General features: G+C 51.0%; 1 protein-coding gene across 2 annotated transcripts in view; it reads right to left on the reverse strand.

Annotated features, from left to right (window-relative positions):
* The window catches only part of GCN1 (GCN1 activator of EIF2AK4), a 1,158,386-nt gene that overhangs the window by 409,024 nt on the left and 729,121 nt on the right, over positions 1-20,241 (reverse strand). The gene's annotated exons all lie outside the window — the stretch shown is intronic.

Here is a 20,241-nt window from a genome sequence, read left to right on the forward strand (position 1 = left end):
TGATTGGCCTTCTCTCAAGGATGGCTAAGTACATGAAAAAAAGCATCAAAAAACCTCGAGGCCTGTGAATAGCTCCAGATGCAGTGGTATGGCCAAAAGGCTGCACTGGTAGAATCCAAACCAGGGCAGAAGGTATGGGTTCTTGAGCCTATGGCTCCCAGGGCACTTCAGGACAGATGGAGTGACCATTACCCTATCCTAGAGAAAAGGAGTGAGGTCACCTACTAGGTAGATCTGGGCACCAGCAGGACATCCAAAAGGGTGATCCATCTAAACCACATAAAGCTCTATTGTGACAGGGCAGATGAGACCATGCTGATGGTTACTTATCAGGAGCAGGAAGCAGAGACTCACCCTCTCCCTGACCTCCTCTCAAATGACCCTAACGATGGGTCAGTTGATAGAGTTGTCTACTCAGGAAAGTCCTACAGCAGTTTGCTGGGCTCTTCTCTTTGCCCCTGGACAGACGCACCCATGTACCCATGATGTGGACATAGGAGACAGTTTACCTGTCAAAACAAAAAACTATAGACAGTCTGGCCATCTCAGAGAGCATCAAAGTGGAAGTCCACAGGATGCTGGATTTAGGGGTTATTGAGCCCTCTGTCAGTCCATACGCTAGCCCAGTGGCCTTTGTCCCCAAATCTCATTCCAAAGATGGCAAGCGTGAGATGAGGTTTTGTGTGGACTATAGGGGTCTCAACTCTGTCTCCAAGACAGATGCTCACCCTGTACCAAGAGATGATGAACTAATTGACAAGTTAGGTGCAGCCAAATTCCTTAGCACCTTCAACTGAACCGCAGGGTACTGGCAAATTAGGATGGCACCTGAAGCAAAAGAGAAGAGAGCATTCTATACACCTGATGGGCATTATCAGTTTACTGTTATGACCTCTGGTTTAAAGAATGCCCCTGGTGCCTTCCAAAGGTTGGTGAATCAAGTTCCTTGCTGGCTTGAAGTCATTTAGTGCAGCATATCTAGATGATATTGCTGTCTTCAGTTACACCTGCCTGGAGAAGGTTTTGAAGGTCTTGCAATCAAGCAGGTCTCACTATTAAGGCACCAAAGTGCCAGATAGGGCAGGACACTGTTGTATATTTGAGCCAGCTTGTAGGTGGAGGCCAAGTGCAACCTTTAAAGCCCTAGGTCCAGACCATTCTGGACGGGGAAGCTCCTATAACCCAGACTCCAGTCAGGGCATTCCTTGACTTGACTGGTTACTATAGGAGGGTTGTGAAGTGGTATGGGTCCATTGTGACCCCCTCACAGAATTAATCTCAAAGAAAATGCCTAGAATAGTAAACTGTACTCTTGATTGTCAAAGGTCTTTGACACCCTGAAGGAGGCAATGTGCTCAGCAACAGTTCTCAAAGCTCTAGATTATTTTAACCAGTTTATTGTGCAGACGGATGGCTCTGAACATGGGATAGGAGCAGTCATGTCCCAAACCAATGATGATGGCCATGACCATCCTGTTGCTTTCGTTAGCAGGAGGTTACTCCACAGGGAGCAGTGTTGGAGTGCCATTGAGAGGGAGGCCTTTGCTGTGGTTTGGTCGCTGAAAAAGCTGAGGCCATAATTCTTTGGTACACATTTTTTGTTCAAACTGATAACAGACCTCTCAGATGGCTGATGCATATGAAAAGTGAGAACCCTAAACTTTTGAGGTGGTCCATCTTCCTACAGGGAATGGACTTTTCAGTGGAACACAGACCTAGGACCACCCATGCCAATGCAGATGGCCTTTACAAGTTCTTCCACTTAGACAATGAGGACTCTCTTGAGAAAGGTTACTCTCATCCTCTCATTTGGGAGGGGTTTGTGTAGGAAAGTTCACCTATTGGATTGGTTATCCACCCCTGCCCACTTTTTGCCTGATATTGATGCTGACTTGATTGAGAGTGTGCTGGGATCCTCCTAACCAGGCCCCAGCACCAGTCTTTGTTCCCAAAAACTGTAGCATTGTCCCTACAATTGGCACACCCCTGGCATATATTTAAGTCTCTTGTAAAAGGTACCCATGGTAGCAAGGGCCCTGTGGCCAGGGAAGGTCCCTATGGGCTACTGCATGTGTTATGCCACCGGGGGGACCCCTCACCAAGGCCATGCATAGTGCCTTTGGAGCTTGTGTTTGCTAGTGAGGAAAAAAAGACAAAGCCGACATGGCACCACTCTAGCAGACCTTATAGCCCTCATGCAGGGTGCACAATACCACAGGTGAGGGCATAGTTGCATGAGCAACATGCCCCTAGAGTGTCAAAGTCCATTCTTAGATATTCTAAGTGCAGTGTGACGATACTGAGTATACAGGCTGGGAGTTTTTCATTATGAACTCCACAGCTCCATGATGGCTTCACTGAAGTCTGGGAAATCTGGTATCAAATCTCTCAGCACAATAAACCCATACTGATGCCAGTGTTTGATTTATTGAAAAATGCACCCAGAAGGCATCTTAGAGATGCCCCCTGTATTTTAGCCAGGCATCTAGTGCAGGATTGGCCTCTCTGTGTCAGCCTGCCACTACCAGATATGTTTCTGACCACATGGGGTGACGGCCTTTGTTCTCTCTGTTGCCAGAAACAAAGTGTAGGAAGTTGGCTCTGTATGTGCTATTTCAAAGTAAGGAATAGCATGCACAGAGTCCAAGGGTTCCCCTTAGAGGTAAAATAGTGGTAAAAAGAGATAATACTAATGCTCTATTTTGTGGTAGTGTGGTCGAGCAGTAGGCTTATCCAAGGAGTAGTGTTAAGCATTTGTTGTACATACACAATAAATGAGGTACACACACTCAGAGACAAATCCAGCCAATAGGTTTTGTATAGAAAAAAATATATTTTCTTAGTTTATTTTAAGAACCACAGGTTCAAATTTAACATGTAATATCTTGTTTGAAAGGTATTGCAGGTAAGTACATTAGGAACTGTGAATCATTTCAATTGCATGTATACTTTTCAAGTTATTCACAAATAGCTATTTTAAAAGTGGACACTTAGTGCAATTTTCACAGTTCCTGGGGGAGGTAAGTTGTTGTTAGTTTTACCAGGTAAGTAAGACACTTACAGGGTTCAGTTCTTGGTCCAAGGTAGCCCACCGTTGGGGGTTCAGAGCAACCCCAAAGTTACCACACCAGCAGCTCAGGGCCGGTCAGGTGCAGAGTTCAAAGTGGTGCCCAAAACGCATAGGCTTCAATGGAGAGAAGGGGGTGCCCCGGTTCCAGTCTGCCAGCAGGTAAGTACCCGCGTCTTCGGAGGGCAGACCAGGGGGGTTTTGTAGGGCACCGGGGGGGACACAAGCCCACACAGAAATTTCACCCTCAGCGGCGCGGGGGCGGCCGGGTGCAGTGTTAGAACAAGCGTCGGGTTCGCAATGGAAGTCAATGAGAGATCAAGGGATCTCTTCAGCGCTGCAGGCAGGCAAGGGGGGGCTTCCTCGGGGAAACCTCCACTTGGGCAAGGGAGAGGGACTCCTGGGGGTCACTTCTGCAGTGAAAGTCCGGTCCTTCAGGTCCTGGGGGCTGCGGGTGCAGGGTCTTTTCCAGGCGTCGGGACTTAGGTTTCAGAGAGTCGCGGTCAGGGGAAGCCTCGGGATTCCCTCTGCAGGCGGCGCTGTGGGGGCTCAGGGGGGACAGGTTTTGGTACTCACAGTCGTAGAGTAGTCCGGGGGTCCTCCCTGAGGTGTTGGTTCTCCACCAGCCGAGTCGGGGTCGCCGGGTGCAGTGTTGCAAGTCTCACGCTTCTTGCGGGGAGATTGCAGGGTTCTTTAAAGCTGCTCCTTTGGATTAAGTTGCAGTCTTTTTGGAGCAGGTCCGCTGTCCTCGGGAGTTTCTTGTCGTCGTCGAAGCAGGGCAGTCCTCAGAGGATCCAGAGGTCGATGGTCCCTTTGGAAGGCGTCGCTGGAGCAGAGTTCCTTGGAAGGCAGGAGACAGGCCGGTGAGGTTCTGGAGCCAAGGCAGTTGTTGTCTTCTGGTCTTCCTCTGCAGGGGTTTCAGCTAGGCAGTCCTTCTTCTTGTTGTTGCAGGAATCTAGTTTCTAGGTTCAGGGAGAGCCCTTAAATACTAAATTTAAGGGCGTGTTTAGGTCTGGGGGGCTAGTAGCCAATGGCTACTAGCCCTGAGGGTGAGTACACCCTCTTTGTGCCTCCTCCCAAGGGGAGGGGGTCACATCCCTAATCCTATTGGGGGAATCCTCCATCTGCAAGATGGAGGATTTCTAAAAGTTAGAGTCACCTCAGCTCAGGACACCTTAGGGGCTGTCCTGACTGGCCAGTGATTCCTCCTTGTTATTCTCATTATTTTCTCCGGCCTTGCCGCCAAAAGTGGGGGCCGGGGCCGGAGGGGGCGGGCAACTCCACTAGCTGGAGTGTCCTGCGGTGCTGTGACAAAGGGGTGAGCCTTTGAGGCTCACCGCCAGGTGTTACAGCTCCTGCCTGGGGGAGGTGTTAGCATCTCCACCCAGTGCAGGCTTTGTTACTGGCCTCAGAGTGACAAAGGCACTCTCCACATGGGGCCAGCAACATGTCTCTAGTGTGGCAGGCTGCTGGAACTAGTCAGCCTACACAGACAGTCGGTTAAGTTTCAGGGGGCACCTCTAAGGTGCCCTCTGGGGTGTATTTTGCAATAAAATGTACACTGGCATCAGTGTGCATTTATTGTGCTGAGAAGTTTGATACCAAACTTCCCAGTTTTCAGTGCAGCCATTATGGTGCTGTGGAGTTCGTGTAAAACAGACTCCCAGACCATATACTCTTATGGCTACCCTGCACTTACAATGTCTAAGGTTTTGCTTAGACACTGTAGGGGCACAGTGCTCATGCACTGGTACCCTCACCTATGGTATAGTGCACCCTGCCTTAGGGCTGTAAGGCCTGCTAGAGGGGTGTCTTACCTATACTGCATAGGCAGTGAGAGGCTGGCATGGCACCCTGAGGGGAGTGCCATGTCGACTTACTCATTTTGTTCTCACTAGCACACACAAGCTGGTAAGCAGTGTGTCTGTGCTGAGTGAGGGGTCTCTAGGGTGGCATAATACATGCTGCAGCCCTTAGAGACCTTCCCTGGCATCAGGGCCCTTGGTACCAGAGGTACCAGTTACAAGGGACTTATCTGGATGCCAGGGTGTGCCAATTGTGGAATCAAAAGTACAGGTTAGGGAAAGAACACTGGTGCTGGGGCCTGGTTAGCAGGCCTCAGCACACTTTCAATTCAAAACATAGCATCAGCAAAGGCAAAAAGTCAGGGGGTAACCATGCCAAGGAGGCATTTCCTTACACAAAGCCTGCACTGGGTGGAGGTGCTTCACACCTCCCCCCTGCATGAACTGTAACACCTGGCAGTGAGCATTAAGGGCTCATGCTTCTTGTTACAAATGCCCCAGGGCACTCCAGCTAGTGGAGATGCCCACCCCCAGACAAAGCACCAACTTTTGACGTCAAGTCTGGTGGGAATACAAGGAGGAGTGACACTTCAGCTGGGACCACCCCTAAGTTGGCCAGAGTTGAAGGGACCCTCACCCCCCTCTCCTCCTTGCAAAATCCTCCACCTTGGTTTGGAGGACAGGGCCTAATAGGGCTAGATCTGTGTCCCCCCCCTCCCCAAAGGGTGTAGTCACCTTCAGGGACCATAGCCATTGTCTACAGCCCTATGACCTCTGTAATTCCCCTAAAACCAGGATTTAAGGGCTACCCTGAACCTAGCTCGTCAGATTTGTGGTGACCTCAAGGAGACGACAAGAAGAAAGAAGGACTGCTAAGCTGACCCCCAGCAGAGAAGATTGAAGACACCAACTGATTTGGCCCCAGCCCTACAGGCCTGTCTTCAGCTTCTGAAACCCTGCTACAAAAAAAACTGATGCATCCTGCAGGACCAGAAACCACTTAAAAGCCTCAGGAAGGAGAACTACCTGCACCCTAGAGGACCAAGATCTCCCATGGACAGTGGCCCTGTCCAAAAAGAAACTCCAACACAGGACTCCAGAACCACCCCGGATCCACGAGTCCTGCCCACTCTGCACCCAACGCCCACGGCCCGTGTCCAGGTTGCCCAACCGACTAGTGCTGGTCCTCAGGCAATTCTCACAGCGTCCACCCTGGGGTGACCCCTCCTGCCCAACATGACAACATCTGCAGCCTAAATCTGGAGGAACCCCCTGACCGCGAGAGAACAGGACTTAGATACAAGACGCCCAAAAGTACCTCTGCACCTGCAGTCCCCTGGCCTTGGGGAATCCGACAACCGGTCCAGCAAAGTCCAGCAGGCAGCCCTCCTCCTGGTCCAGCCTGTGGTTTTCCGGAACCAACACCCTGAACTTAGCCTACAGCATCTTTGTGACAGCCTCCCTTCCCCCTGCACCCAACATATCAGAAAGCATTGGGAGCCCGACGCTGTGTTTGCAGCCTGCACCCAGCCGCCCCTGTGCCACTGAGGGTGTGTGTTTGGTGCTGACCCATGCCCCCTCCTGTGCTTCTCCAAACCCCCCGGGTCAGCCCTTCGAAGACACGGGTACTTACCTGCAAGTAGGCCTGATTCAGAGTGCCCCCAGTCTCCATAGAAGCCCATGTTAAATATACCTCAACTTTGACCTTCTGAACCCGGCCGGCCCCGTGTTGCTGGTGGTGAGTGTTTGGGGTTAACTGGAACCCCAACCCAAGGACATCCTAACCCCCAGGGACTGGAATTGTAAATCTTGTACTGTAAAGAAATGGCTCCCTGTTGCAGTTACCCCCCACTTTTTGCCTGATACTGATGCTGACTTGACTGAGAAGAGTGCTGGGACCCTGCTAACCAGGCCCCAGCACCAGTGTTCCTTCACCTAAAATGTACCATTGTATCCACAATTGGCACACCCTGGCATTCAGATAAGTCCCTTGTAACTGGTACTTCTAGTACCAAGGGCCCTGATGCCAAGGAAGGTCTCTAAGGGCTGCAGCATGTCTTATGCCACCCTAGAGACCCCTCACTCAGCACAGACACACTGCTTACAAGCCTGTGTGTGCTAGTGAGAACAAAATGAGTAAGTCGACATGGCACTCCCCTCAGGGTGCCATGCCAGCCTCTCACTGCCTATGCAGTATAGGTAAGACACCCCTCTAGCAGGCCTTACAGCCCTAAGGCAGGGTGCACTATACCATAGGTGAGGGTACCAGTGCATGAGCACTGTGCCCCTACAGTGTCTAAACAAAACCTTAGACATTGTAAGTGCAGGGTAGCCATAAGAGTATATGGTCTGGGAGTCTGTTTCACACGAACTCCACAGCACCATAATGGCTACACTGAAAACTGGGAAGTTTGGTATCAAACTTCTCAGCACAATAAATGCACACTGATGCCAGTGTACATTTTATTGCAAAACACACCCCAGAGGGCACCTTAGAGGTGCCCCCTGAAACTTAACCGACTGTCTGTGTAGGCTGACTAGTTCCAGCCGCCTGCCACACCAGAGACATGTTGCTGGCCCCATGGGGAGAGTGCCTTTGTCACTCTGAGGCCAGTAACAAAGCCTGCACTGGGTGGAGATGCTAACACCTCCCCCAGGCAGGAGCTGTGACACCTGGCGGTGAGCCTCAAAGGCTCACCCCTTTGTCACAGCCCAGCAGGGCACTCCAGCTTAGTGGAGTTGCCCGCCCCCTCCGGCCACGGCCCCCACTTTTGGCGGCAAGGCTGGAGGGAACAAAGAAAGCAACAAGGAGGAGTCACTGGCCAGTCAGGACAGCCCCTAAGGTGTCCTGAGCTGAGGTGACTAACTTTTAGAAATCCTCCATCTTGCAGATGGAGGATTCCCCCAATAGGGTTAGGATTGTGACCCCCTCCCCTTGGGAGGAGGCACAAAGAGGGTGTACCCACCCTCAGGGCTAGTAGCCATTGGCTACTAACCCCCCAGACCTAAACACGCCCTTAAATTTAGTATTTAAGGGCTACCCTGAACCCTAAAAGATTAGATTCCTGCAACTACAAGAAGAAGGACTGCCTAGCTGAAAACCCCTGCAGAGGAAGACCAGAAGACGACAACTGCCTTGGCTCCAGAAACTCACCGGCCTGTCTCCTGCCTTCCAAAGATCCTGCTCCAGCGACGCCTTCCAAAGGGACCAGCGACCTCGACATCCTCTGAGGACTGCCCCTGCTTCGAAAAGACAAGAAACTCCCGAGGACAGCGGACCTGCTCCAAGAAAGGCTGCAACTTTGTTTCCAGCAGCTTTGAAAGAACCCTGCAAGCTCCCCGCAAGAAGCGTGAGACTTGCAACACTGCACCCGGCGACCCCGACTCGGCTGGTGGAGATCCAACACCTCAGGAGGGACCCCAGGACTACTCTGATACTGTGAGTACCAAAACCTGTCCTCCCTGAGCCCCCACAGCGCCGCCTGCAGAGGGAATCCCGAGGCTTCCCCTGACCGCGACTCTTTGAATCCAAAGTCCCGACGCCTGGGAGAGACCCTGCACCCGCAGCCCCTAGGACCTGAAGGACCGGACTTTCACTGGAGAAGTGACCCCCAGGAGTCCCTCTCCCTTGCCCAAGTGGAGGTTTCCCCGAGGAATCCCCCCCTTGCCTGCCTGCAGCGCTGAAGAGATCCCGAGATCTCTCATAGACTAACCTTGCGAACCCGACGCTTGTTTCTACACTGCACCCAGCCGCCCCCGCGCTGCTGAGGGTGAAATTTCTGTGTGGGCTTGTGTCCCCCCCCGGTGCCCTACAAAACCCCCCTGGTCTGCCCTCCGAAGACGTGGGTACTTACCTGCAAGCAGACCGGAACCGGGGCACCCCCTTCTCTCCATTCTAGCCTATGTGTTTTGGGCACCACTTTGAACTCTGCACCTGACCGGCCCTGAGCTGCTGGTGTGGTGACTTTGGGGTTGCGCTGAACCCCCAACGGTGGGCTACCTTGGACCAAGAACTGAACCCTGTAAGTGTCTTACTTACCTGGTAAAACTAACCAAAACTTACCTCCCCCAGGAACTGTGAAAATTGCACTGTGTCCACTTTTAAAACAGCTATTTGTCAATAACTTGAAAAGTATACATGCAATTTTTATGATTTCAAGTTCCTAAAAGTACTTACCTGCAATACCTTTCGAATGAGATATTACATGTAGAATTTGAACCTGTGGTTCTTAAAATAAACTAAGAAAAGATATTTTTCTATACAAAAACCTATTGGCTGGATTTGTCTCTGAGTGTGTGTACCTCATTTATTGTCTATGTGTATGTACAACAAATGCTTAACACTAATCCTTGGATAAGCCTACTGCTCGACCACACTACCACAAAATAGAGCATTGGTATTATCTCTTTTTACCACTATTTTACCTCTAAGGGGAACCCTTGGACTCTGTGCATGCTATTCCTTACTTTGAAATAGCACATACAGAGCCAACTTCCTACATTTACTTAACTCAAAATCGTACTAACTTTTCTTCCCCCTAGAACTGTTTCTGAAAATTGCGGTGTCAACTTTTAAAACATATATTTGCTATTTTCTCGAAAAACTTGCCAAATTGAAATCAAAGTGGTGTTGATACATATGTCTGATAATTACTTACAAATTTACTTACCTACAAACTGAATCTTATGGTTCTAGAAATAAAGTAACAATATATATTTTTGCTACATAAAAACCATTGGCCTGGAGTTGGGCATTGAGTGTGTGCAACAAATGCTTTGTAATAAGCCTAACTGCTCGACCACACTACCACGAAAGAGAGCATTCTTATTATGTACTTTAGCCTCTGTTAGGCCTCGGGGGAACCCCTGGATTCTGTGCACATTATATCTCATTTTGATATAGTATATACAGAGCCAGCTTACTACAGAGGGCATTTTAGTGGTGAACCTGAAAACCTACCTGTAAGGAAATGCCTCCTTGGCATGGTTGCCCCCTGACTTTTTGCCTTTGCTGATGCTATGTTTACAATTGAAAGTGTGCTGAGGCCTGCTAACCAGGCCCCAGCACCAGTGTTCTTTCCCTAACCTGTACTTTTGTATCACAATTGGCAGACCCTGGCATCCAGATAAGTCCCTTGTAACTGGTACTTCTAGTACCAAGGGCCCTGATGCCAAGGAAGGTCTCTAAGGGCTGCAGCATGTCTTATGCCACCCTGGAGACCTCTCACTCAGCACAGACACACTGCTTGCCAGCTTGTGTGTGCTAGTGAGGACAAAACGAGTAAGTCGACATGGCACTCCCCTCAGGGTGCCATGCCAGCCTCTCACTGCCTATGCAGTATAGGTAAGACACCCCTCTAGCAGGCCTTACAGCCCTAAGGCAGGGTGCACTATACCATAGGTGAGGGTACCAGTGCATGAGCATGGTACCCCTACAGTGTCTAAACAAAACCCTAGACATTGTAAGTGCAGGGTAGCCATAAGAGTATATGGTCTGGGAGTCTGTCAAACACGAACTCCACAGCACCATAATGGCTACACTGAAAACTGGGAAGTTTGGTATCAAACTTCTCAGCACAATAAATGCACACTGATGCCAGTGTACATTTTATTGTAAAATACACCACAGAGGGCACCTTAGAGGTGCCCCCTGAAACTTAACCGACTATCTGTGTAGGCTGACTAGTTCCAGCAGCCTGCCACACCAGAGACATGTTGCTGGCCCCATGGGGAGAGTGCCTTTGTCACTCTGAGGCCAGTAACAAAGCCTGCACTGGGTGGAGATGCTAACACCTCCCCCAGGCAGGAGCTGTAACACCTGGCGGTGAGCCTCAAAGGCTCACCCCTTTGTCACAGCCCAGCAGGGAACTCCAGCTTAGTGGAGTTGCCCGCCCCCTCCGGCCACGGCCCCCACTTTTGGCGGCAAGGCCGGAGGGAACAAAGAAAGCAACAAGGAGGAGTCACTGGCCAGTCAGGACAGCCCCTAAGGTGTCCTGAGCTGAAGTGACTCTAACTTTTAGAAATCCTCCATCTTGCAGATGGAGGATTCCCCCAATAGGGTTAGGATTGTGACCCCCTCCCCTTGGGAGGAGGCACAAAGAGGGTGTACCCACCCTCAGGGCTAGTAGCCATTGGCTACTAACCCCCCAGACCTAAACACGCCCTTACATTTAGTATTTAAGGGCTACCCTGAACCCTAGGAAATTAGATTCCTGCAACTACAAGAAGAAGGACTGCCTAGCTGAAAACCCCTGCAGAGGAAGACCAGAAGACGACAACTGCCTTGGCTCCAGAAACTCACCGGCCTGTCTCCTGCCTTCCAAAGATCCTGCTCCAGCGACGCCTTCCAAAGGGACCAGCGACCTCGACATCCTCTGAGGACTGCCCCTGCTTCGAAAAGACAAGAAACTCCCGAGGACAGCGGACCTGCTCCAAGAAAGGCTGCAACTTTGTTTCCAGCAGCTTGAAAGAACCCTGCAAGCTCCCCGCAAGAAGCGTGAGACTTGCAACACTGCACCCGGCGACCCCGACTCGGCTGGTGGAGATCCAACACCTCAGGAGGGACCCCAGGACTACTCTGATACTGTGAGTACCAAAACCTGTCCCCCCTGAGCCCCCACAGCGCCGCCTGCAGAGGGAATCCCGAGGCTTCCCCTGACCGCGACTCTTTGAATCCTAAGTCCCGACGCCTGGGAGAGACCCTGCACCCGCAGCCCCCAGGACCTGAAGGACCGGACTTTCACTGGAGAAGTGACCCCCAGGAGTCCCTCTCCCTTGCCCAAGTGGAGGTTTCCCCGAGGAACCCCCCCCTTGCCTGCCTGTAGCGCTGAAGAGATCCCGAGATCTCTCTTAGACTAACATTACAAACCCGACGCTTGTTTCTACACTGCACCCGGCCGCCCCCGCGCTGCTGAGGGTGAAATTTCGGTGTGGGCTTGTGTCCCCCCCCGGTGCCCTACAAAACCCCCCTGGTCTGCCCTCCGAAGACGCGGGTACTTACCTGCAAGCAGACCGGAACCGGGGCACCCCCTTCTCTCCATTCTAGCCTATGTGTTTTGGGCACCACTTTGAACTCTGCACCTGACCGGCCCTGAGCTGCTGGTGTGGTGACTTTGGGGTTGCTCTGAACCCCCAACGGTGGGCTACCTTGGACCAAGAACTGAACCCTGTAAGTGTCTTACTTACCTGGTAAAACTAACAAAAACTTACCTCCCCCAGGAACTGTGAAAATTGCACTAAGTGTCCACTTTTAAAACAGCTATTTGTCAATAACTTGTGAAGTATACATGCAATTTTTATGATTTAAAGTTCCTAAAGTACTTACCTGCAATACCTTTCGAATGAGATATTACATGTAGAAATTGAACCTGTGGTTCTTAAAATAAACTAAGAAAAGATATTTTTCTATACAAAAACCTATTGGCTGGATTTGTCTCTGAGGGTGTGTACCTCATTTATTGTCTATGTGTATGTACAACAAATGCTTAACACTACTCCTTGGATAAGCCTACTGCTCGACCACACTACCACAAAATAGAGCATTAGTATTATCTATTTTTACCACTATTTTACCTCTAAGGGGAACCCTTGGACTCTGTGCATGCTATTCCTTACTTTTAAATAGCACTTACAGAGCCAACTTCCTACACTACCTGACTCTAGTGTGTTAACTGACTGTTGTAAACCAGTACAGCCACCCTAGACATATTTCTGTCCTCATGAGATTAGTCAGCATTCTTGCATGCCAGGAACAAAAGCCTGCTATAACCAAAGGTGGTATCCCCCTCTTGCAGGCAGGATGGACATTTAAGGGTGGGAAGCTTCAAAGGCACAGCAACCCAGGTATCTCCAGATGGCGGAGATGACCAACCCCCTGTCATGACCCCACTTTTTGGTGGCAAGACAGGTGGGAAAATTTGTAAGATTAGGAGGTGTGCACAACTCATGCCAGTTCCACCCCTAAGGTCGGCCAGCTGATGTGGACAACACTTTTTAAATTCCTACATCTTTTTTTTTGATGGAATTAGCATTCTACAGTCAGGATTATGCCCACTTCCCAACGAAAGTGCTAATATAGAGGGTGTAGTCATCCTAAATGTAGGCAACACATTGGCTGCTGCCTGGCACTCCATGTAACATCCCTAAATTAAGTATTTAGGTGGCACACATGAACCTAAGAATTCAGATTCAACGGCTCAAGAGAAGGACAAGGAAGAGCCACTGCCTGGCGATAACAGAAGAGTTGTGGACATTTTGGCACAAAACCCTGCCTGCCCGCACCTTTCTCGTCAATTGCAACAGAGGGATTAGTCCTGCAAGCTGGAGAACTACCAAAGCCTCGGGTAGCCTGCCAGTACTTCAAAAAAACTTCAGAAACCACTGTCACTCTCCCTTGGAGTAGAGCAGTTACTCCCCTGCAGACCGCAGACACCAACAAGCAGAGTCTGTTCCACTGCCTTGCATCTACCCAGCCCGAATGACACGACAAGGAGGAGGAGGTACACGAGCTCTGGAGGACCAGGATTGTTCCTCCACCAAGTGTGATGACAGCCGGACCCACTGGAGCAGTGCAGCACCAATCCCCGGGGTACCGGATGCCCTGCAATAAGCATCAACAGTTAAGAGTCCAGTCGGGATGCTCACTGCACCAGGAGCACACAGCTGTTGAGGGACGTCAGCATCACTGAGACCCACCTTGTGAATGGCCCAGCTGCCCTTATTTTACCCATACCAGCTGGTTGACCCCGACTGTGAGGAGCACTATTGCGCACAAAGCCCAGTCGCCATATCCACTCTGCACCCGAGCTGTCCGACCCAGGTTCCGAAGAACCGGATGTGCTCCTTGCGGCCCAACCCCCTGTTTGGGAGCTCACGGACTTGTCACGGAGCCTGTTTTTAGGTGGCCCTCATTCTTCATAGCATGCCCAACTACCACCACACCAGTGGTATTCAGGGAGCTCCCGACGAACTGTGGGGTGTACTTTGGACCCCTATATCTAATCACAGAAGGTGAACCCCAAAACAGACTGTCCTTACCTTTATGTCTTGTTGACTTTTCTCTCCATAGGAGTACATTGTGCATAAAGGTGCACAGGTTTGAAATTTTTACTTACCTGTAACTATTAACAACGAAATCAGTACTTACTTGTTTGCAAAGTTCTGGGTTTTTAAATATATATAAAAAGAAGTGTTTGCAGGAACCTGGCCTGGTGTGTGGTGGGTACCTAAGGTACTTACACCAGGTCCGGGTACCCCCTATTAGTGTAGTGTAGGCAGTGTCTAGAAGCCCGGCTCTCTAGTGGTATGTGAGTGTGGATGAGCAGCCAAGGCTTTTCTAGGAGACATGCAAAGCTCATGCAATACCACTGTAGTCACACAGCACTTACACATATGAAAGAAAACACTCTTACAAAAATAAAGGTACTTTATTTTAGAGACACAATTACCAAAAAGCACTATAGAGGCAACCCTCCAATAGGAGGTAAGTAACACAATAGATATGTACACTAGTTATCAGCAAAAGGCATAGAAAGTGATAGAAAACAGTGCAAATGCAAATAGACAATAGTGACCCCAAGGGAGCCCAGACCATATACTAAGAAAAATGGAATGCGAACACAGGACCCCCACTTAGGTAAGTGACATGTGTAGAGGGGAGCTAGGGGTACTAGGAAACCCCAAAGGTAAGTACCACAGTGCCCACTAGCGACCATGAGGAAAGGAGTAAATTACTAGATTCCCCCCAAACCAGCCAAAGGGAATAAAATGAAGAAAATGCAACAAACAGACACGACTGCAAGAAATCAGCAGTGGATTCCTGAAAAGGAAGACTTGTGGAAGAAAGTCCAGAAGTCACAGAAGAGTCCAGGGGGAGTAGGAGCTACTACCCACCCAGCTGTGGTTGCAGGAGTTGGTCGACGGCAGCACGAAGAGGGTCAGCAATGCAGCTCTGGAGCAGGTGAAGAGTTCCTGGAGGATGCAGTCGACGTCTCACGCCGGATGGATGATACAAGCCTTGGCAAAGGCAGAAGTCACAGTGGAGCAAAAGTGGAGCTGCCGGGGACCAGCAATGTCCAGGAGGACTCAACCCACATGGGAGTCCTAAGGAGACCCTCAGCAAAGCAGAGTCTCCAATGAAGGAAGGAGTGCTGGAGGCTGGGATACAAGGAGCCTAAAGATCCCTTGGAGGGAATGCAAACAAGTCTTGTTAGCTGCAAGAGACGTGGTGCATGGGGGTACTGTCCTGCGTGGGAAGGCAAAGGCTTACCTCCCAAAAAGTTGGACAGCTGGCAGAGAGGACCAAAAGGACTACTCTGGACCACCACTCGTGATGCAGGATCCACGCTGCTCAGGATGAGAGGAGATCCACGCAGCCGTTCGTCGTTGCAGTTGGTGCCTGCGGATGCAGGGGAGTGACTCCTTCACTCCAAGGGAGATTCCTTCTTCCTTCTCGTGCAGACTGAAGACTTGCCCCCCTCAGAGGATGCACAGCTGGGGAAATGTTGCAGAAGCTGGAAGGAGCTGTGGAAACAATGTTGCAAGCAGAGTCTTTGTTGTGGATGCAGATTGTCCGTTCCTGGAGGGCCCAGTCGTTCCAGTGGCTAGACGTGGAAGCAGAGGTTGCAGAGGAGTCCTGCTGCAATCTTGTAAGCTGAATCTAAGGACCCAACCAAGAGAGAGACCCTAAATAGCCCTGAAAGGGGGGTTGGTCACCTAGCCAGGTGACCACCTATTAGGAATGGGATCTGACGTCACCTGCCTGGCCACCCACATGCCCCCAGAGGTCCCTGCCAACCTTGGATTCAAGATGGCAGAACCCAGGAACCCTCTGGAAGAGCTCTGGGCACCACTCCCCTTTCCATTGTCCAGTTTCACGCCAGAGCAAGGACTGGAGTACCCTGAACTGATGTAGACTGGTTTATGCACGGAGGGCTCCAAATGTGCCCTTCAAAGCATACCAGAGGCTTGGGGACGCTACCAATCCTAAGCCATGTATCATCTATTTCCAAAGGGAAAATGTGCCATCTGTAGGAAGTTGGCTCTGTATGCACTATTTCAAAGTAAGGAATAGTATGCACAGAGTCCAAGGGTTCCCCTTAGAGGTAAGATAGTGGCAAAAAGTGATAATACTAATGCTCTATTTTGTGGTAGTGTGGTCGAGCAGTAGGCTTATCAAAGGAGTAGTGTTAAGCATTTGTTGTACACACACAGGCAATAAATGAGGAACCAGGCCAATAGGTTTTTGTATAGAAAAATATATTTTCTTAGTTTATTTTAAGAACCACAGATTCAAGATTTACATGTAATACTTCAAATGAAAGGTATTGCAGGTAGGTACTTTAGGAACTTTGAATTAGCAAAATAGCATATACAGTTTTCACATAAATTACATATAGCTATTTTAAAACTAGACACTGCAATTCTCAACCGTTCCTGGGGGGAGTAAGAGTAGGTTAGTTTTTGCAGGTAACTAAACCACCTACGGGGTTCAAGTTTGGATCCAAGGTAGCCTACCGTTGGGGGGTCAGAGCAACCCCAAAGTTACCACACCAGCAGCTCAGGGCCGGTCAGGTGCAGAGGTCAAAGTGGTGCCGAAAACGCATAGGCTTCAATGGAGAAGGGGGTGCCCCGGTTCCAGTCTGCCAGCAGGTAAGTACCCGCGTCTCCGGAGGGCAGACCAAGGGGGTTTTGTAGGGCACCGGGGGGGGGGACACAAGTCCACACAGAAAGTACACCTTCAGCGGCACGGGGGCGGCCGGGTGCAGTGTGTAAACAAGCGTCGGGTTTGTAATTGAAATCAATGGGAGACCAAGGGGTCTCTTCAGCGATGCAGGCAGGCAAGGGGGGGGGGGGGGGGCTCCTCGGGGAAGCCACCACCTGGGCAAGGGAGATGGTCCCCTGGGGGTCACTCCTGCACTGGAGTTCCGATCTTTCAGGTCCTGGGGGCTGCGGGTGCAGAGTCTTTTCCAGGTGTCGGGATCTGGGAGCCAGGCAGTCGCGGTCAGGGGGAGCCTCGGGATTCCCTCTGCAGGCGTCGCTGTGGGGGCTCGGGGGGGGGGCAACTCTGGCTACTCACGGTCTCGTAGTCGCCGGGGAGTCCTCCCTGAAGTGTTGTTTCTCCACAAGTCGAGCAGGGGGCGTTGGGTACAGAGTAGCAAGTCTCACGCTTCCGGCGGGAAACACAGTCGTTTTAAAGTTGCTCCTTTGGAAACAAAGTTGCAGTCTTGGGTGAACAGAGCCGCTGCCCTCGGGAGTTTCTTGGTCCTTCTAGAGCAGGGCAGTCCTCGGAGGATTCAGAGGTCGCTGGTCCCTGGGGAGAGCGTCGCTGGAGCAGTGTCTTTAGAAGTGGGGAGACAGGCCGGTAGAGCTGGGGCCAAAGCAGTTGGTGTCTCCGTCTTCTCTGCAGGGTTTTTCATCTTAGCAGTCCTCTTCTTCTTAGGTTGCAGGAATCTGAGTTCCTAGGTTCAGGGGAGCCCCTAAATACAGAATTTAGGGGTGTGTTTAGGTCAGGGAGGGCAGTAGCCAATGGCTTCTAGCCCCGAGGGTGGCTACACCCTATTTGTGCCTCCTCCCAAGGGGAGGGGGTCACATTCCTATCCCTATTGGGGGGATCCTCCATCTGCAAGATGGAGGATTCCTAAAAGTCAGAGTCACTTCAGCTCAGGTTGCCTTAGGGGCTGTCCTGACTGGCCAGTGACTCCTCCTTGTTTTTCTCATTATCTCCTCTGGCCTTGCCGCCAAAAGTAGGGCCGTGGCCGGAGGGGGCGGGCAACTCCACTAGCTGGAATGCCCTGTGATGCTGTAACAAAGGGGGGTGAGCCTTTGAGGTTCACCGCCAGGTGTTACAGCTCCTACAAGGGGGAGGTGATAAGCATCTCCACCAAGTGCAGGCTTTGTTACTAGCCACAGAGTGACAAAGGCACTCTCCCCATGTGGCCAGCAACATGTCTCGAGTGTGGCAGGCTGCTAAAACCAGTCAGCCTACACAGGTAGTTGGTTAAGGTTTCAGGGGGCACCTCTAAGGTGCCCTCTGGGGTGTATGTTACAATAAAATGTACACTGGTATCAGTGTGCATTTATTGTGCTGAGAAGTTTGATACCAAACTTCCCAGTTTTCAGTGTAGCCATTATGGTGCTGTGGAGTTCGTGTTTGACAGACTCCCAGACCATATACTCTTATGGCTACCCTGCACTTACAATGTCTAAGGTTTTGCATAGACACTGTAGGGGCACTGTCCTCATGCACTGGTGCCCTCACCTATGGTATAGTGCACCCTGCCTTAGGGCTGTAAGGCCTGCTAGAGGGGTGACTTATCTATACTGCATAGGCAGTGTGAGGTTGGCATGGCACTCTGAGGGGAGTGCCATGTCGACTTACTCATTTTGTCCTCACCAGCACACACAAGCTGGCAAGCAGTGTGTCTGTGCCGAGTGAGGGGTCCCCAGGGTGGCATAAGATATGCTGCAGCCCTTAGAGACCTTCCCTGGCATCAGGGCCCTTGGTACCAGGGGTACCAGTTACAAGGGACTTCCCTGGATGCCAGGGTGTGCCAATTGTGTAAACAAAAGTACAGGTTAGGGAAAGAACACTGGTGCTGGGTCCTGGTTAGCAGGCCTCAGCACACTTTCAAATCAAAACATAGCATCAGCAAAGGCAAAAAGTCGGGGGGTAACCATGCCAAGGAGGCATTTCCTTACACTATCCCTACCCCAAAGGAAATCCTTTGTTCTGCCTTCCCCCTGCTTGAGATGGTCAAGCAGCAAGAGGGCAGAAACCTGTCTCAGGGGTGCCAGCAGCACATGGTGCCAGGAAAACCCTGGAAGACTAGTAGGAGAAATACAGGGGGATCCTGTAAGGAGCACCCAGAGTGCATAGAATCAAACAACCAATACTGGCAACTGTATAGGGGTATGATTCCCACATATCTGATACCAAACATGCCCAGGTTCGGAGTTACCATTATGTAGCTAGCAACTTTATTGTCTCCGTACCAGGACACCTTTGTCCAGTACACAGCTAAAATGGCTTTCCCCAACTTACGAAGTCCAGTGCAATGGAACTGGAGTTCATAGGGGCACCTCTGCTTATCCAGGGGTGCCCTCACACACAGGTACCTGCACCCTGCCCTCTGGCCTAGGACGTCCTACCATAGGGGTGACTTGCAGTGGCCAGTAGTGAAAGGGAGCATGCACCTTTTCACACAGGTTGCAATGGCAGGCAGGCAGACACTTTTTGCATGGGCTCCCATGGGTGGCACAATACATGCTGCAGCCCATGGGGAACCCTTGGTGCCCCTATGCCGTGGGTACCTAAGTAACATATACTAGGGACTTATAAGGGGGCATCAACATGCCAATTGTGGCGTGTGCAAAGTCCTAGCAACCAAATTTAGAGGTAGAGAGCACAATCACTGGGGTCCTAGTTAGAATCCTAGTGAAAACAGCTAAAGCATACTGATAGCAGGCAAAAAGTGGGGGTAACCATGCCAAAAACTGGGTATTTTCCTACATGGATCCTGCTATTCCACAGACTCTTCAAGCCGCTACAACACAGGTTGTGGTTCTGTGGCTCTCCAGAGGTCTGACCTGTGTTCTTTGCAGCTCAGAAGTCCTTTTTCCCTCACTGGAGCTGCTTTGCCCCTGTGCAGAAAGTCTGTTTGTGGTTGCCAAGACCCGCTGGCTCTTCAACCCGAAGGCCTCCTAGCTCCAAGAAGCCCCAACCTCCAGCACCACACAGCTCCAAGGAGGACACCCTTCCTGCAACTCCTCTGACGTGGGCATCCATCTTTGTGTGCTGCTCAGGCCTCCCTGCGACTCCTTGTGCTTGCTGCCAGAGAGTCCTCTTGGGGGTCTCCAACAATTCCTGTTGGCTCCCCTGCTTGCTGAGGGCTGCCCCTGACGTACCTACAAAGGTTGAGTCCCTTGGACCTTGCTGGTCCCCAAAACCTGCAACACTTCGTGCAACACTCTCTTTCTTTCATTTGCCAAGGCGTGTTAGTGGTCCTAGGCTGCCCCCCCATGCAATTTGATGACCGGTGTGGGAAATCTCATGGGTGACTCGGGGATCTTCCTGCATCGCCCAGACACCACAGCTGCACTTCCACGACAACCCTCCCTCAGGAAAGCATCTTCAAGAAAGGTGGGCACTGCCCTCTTGCACCCCCCCCCTGGGCATCTCAGGGTGGTCTGGATTCTGTCCCCCTCTGTCCTTAGGTCCTCTTCGTCCGGAATCCACACCTGGGTTCCACCAACCTGGTCCACGCGTCATCACAGCAGCTGACAACCAAGGTCCCCATTGACTTCAACAGGAGGTTCCAACACATCTTCACCCCATGTTCCTGGGCTCCCTGGTGTAGGTACTCCACTTCT

The sequence above is a fragment of the Pleurodeles waltl genome, chromosome 11 (assembly GCF_031143425.1).
Source record: "Pleurodeles waltl isolate 20211129_DDA chromosome 11, aPleWal1.hap1.20221129, whole genome shotgun sequence".
NCBI lineage: Eukaryota > Metazoa > Chordata > Amphibia > Caudata > Salamandridae > Pleurodeles > Pleurodeles waltl.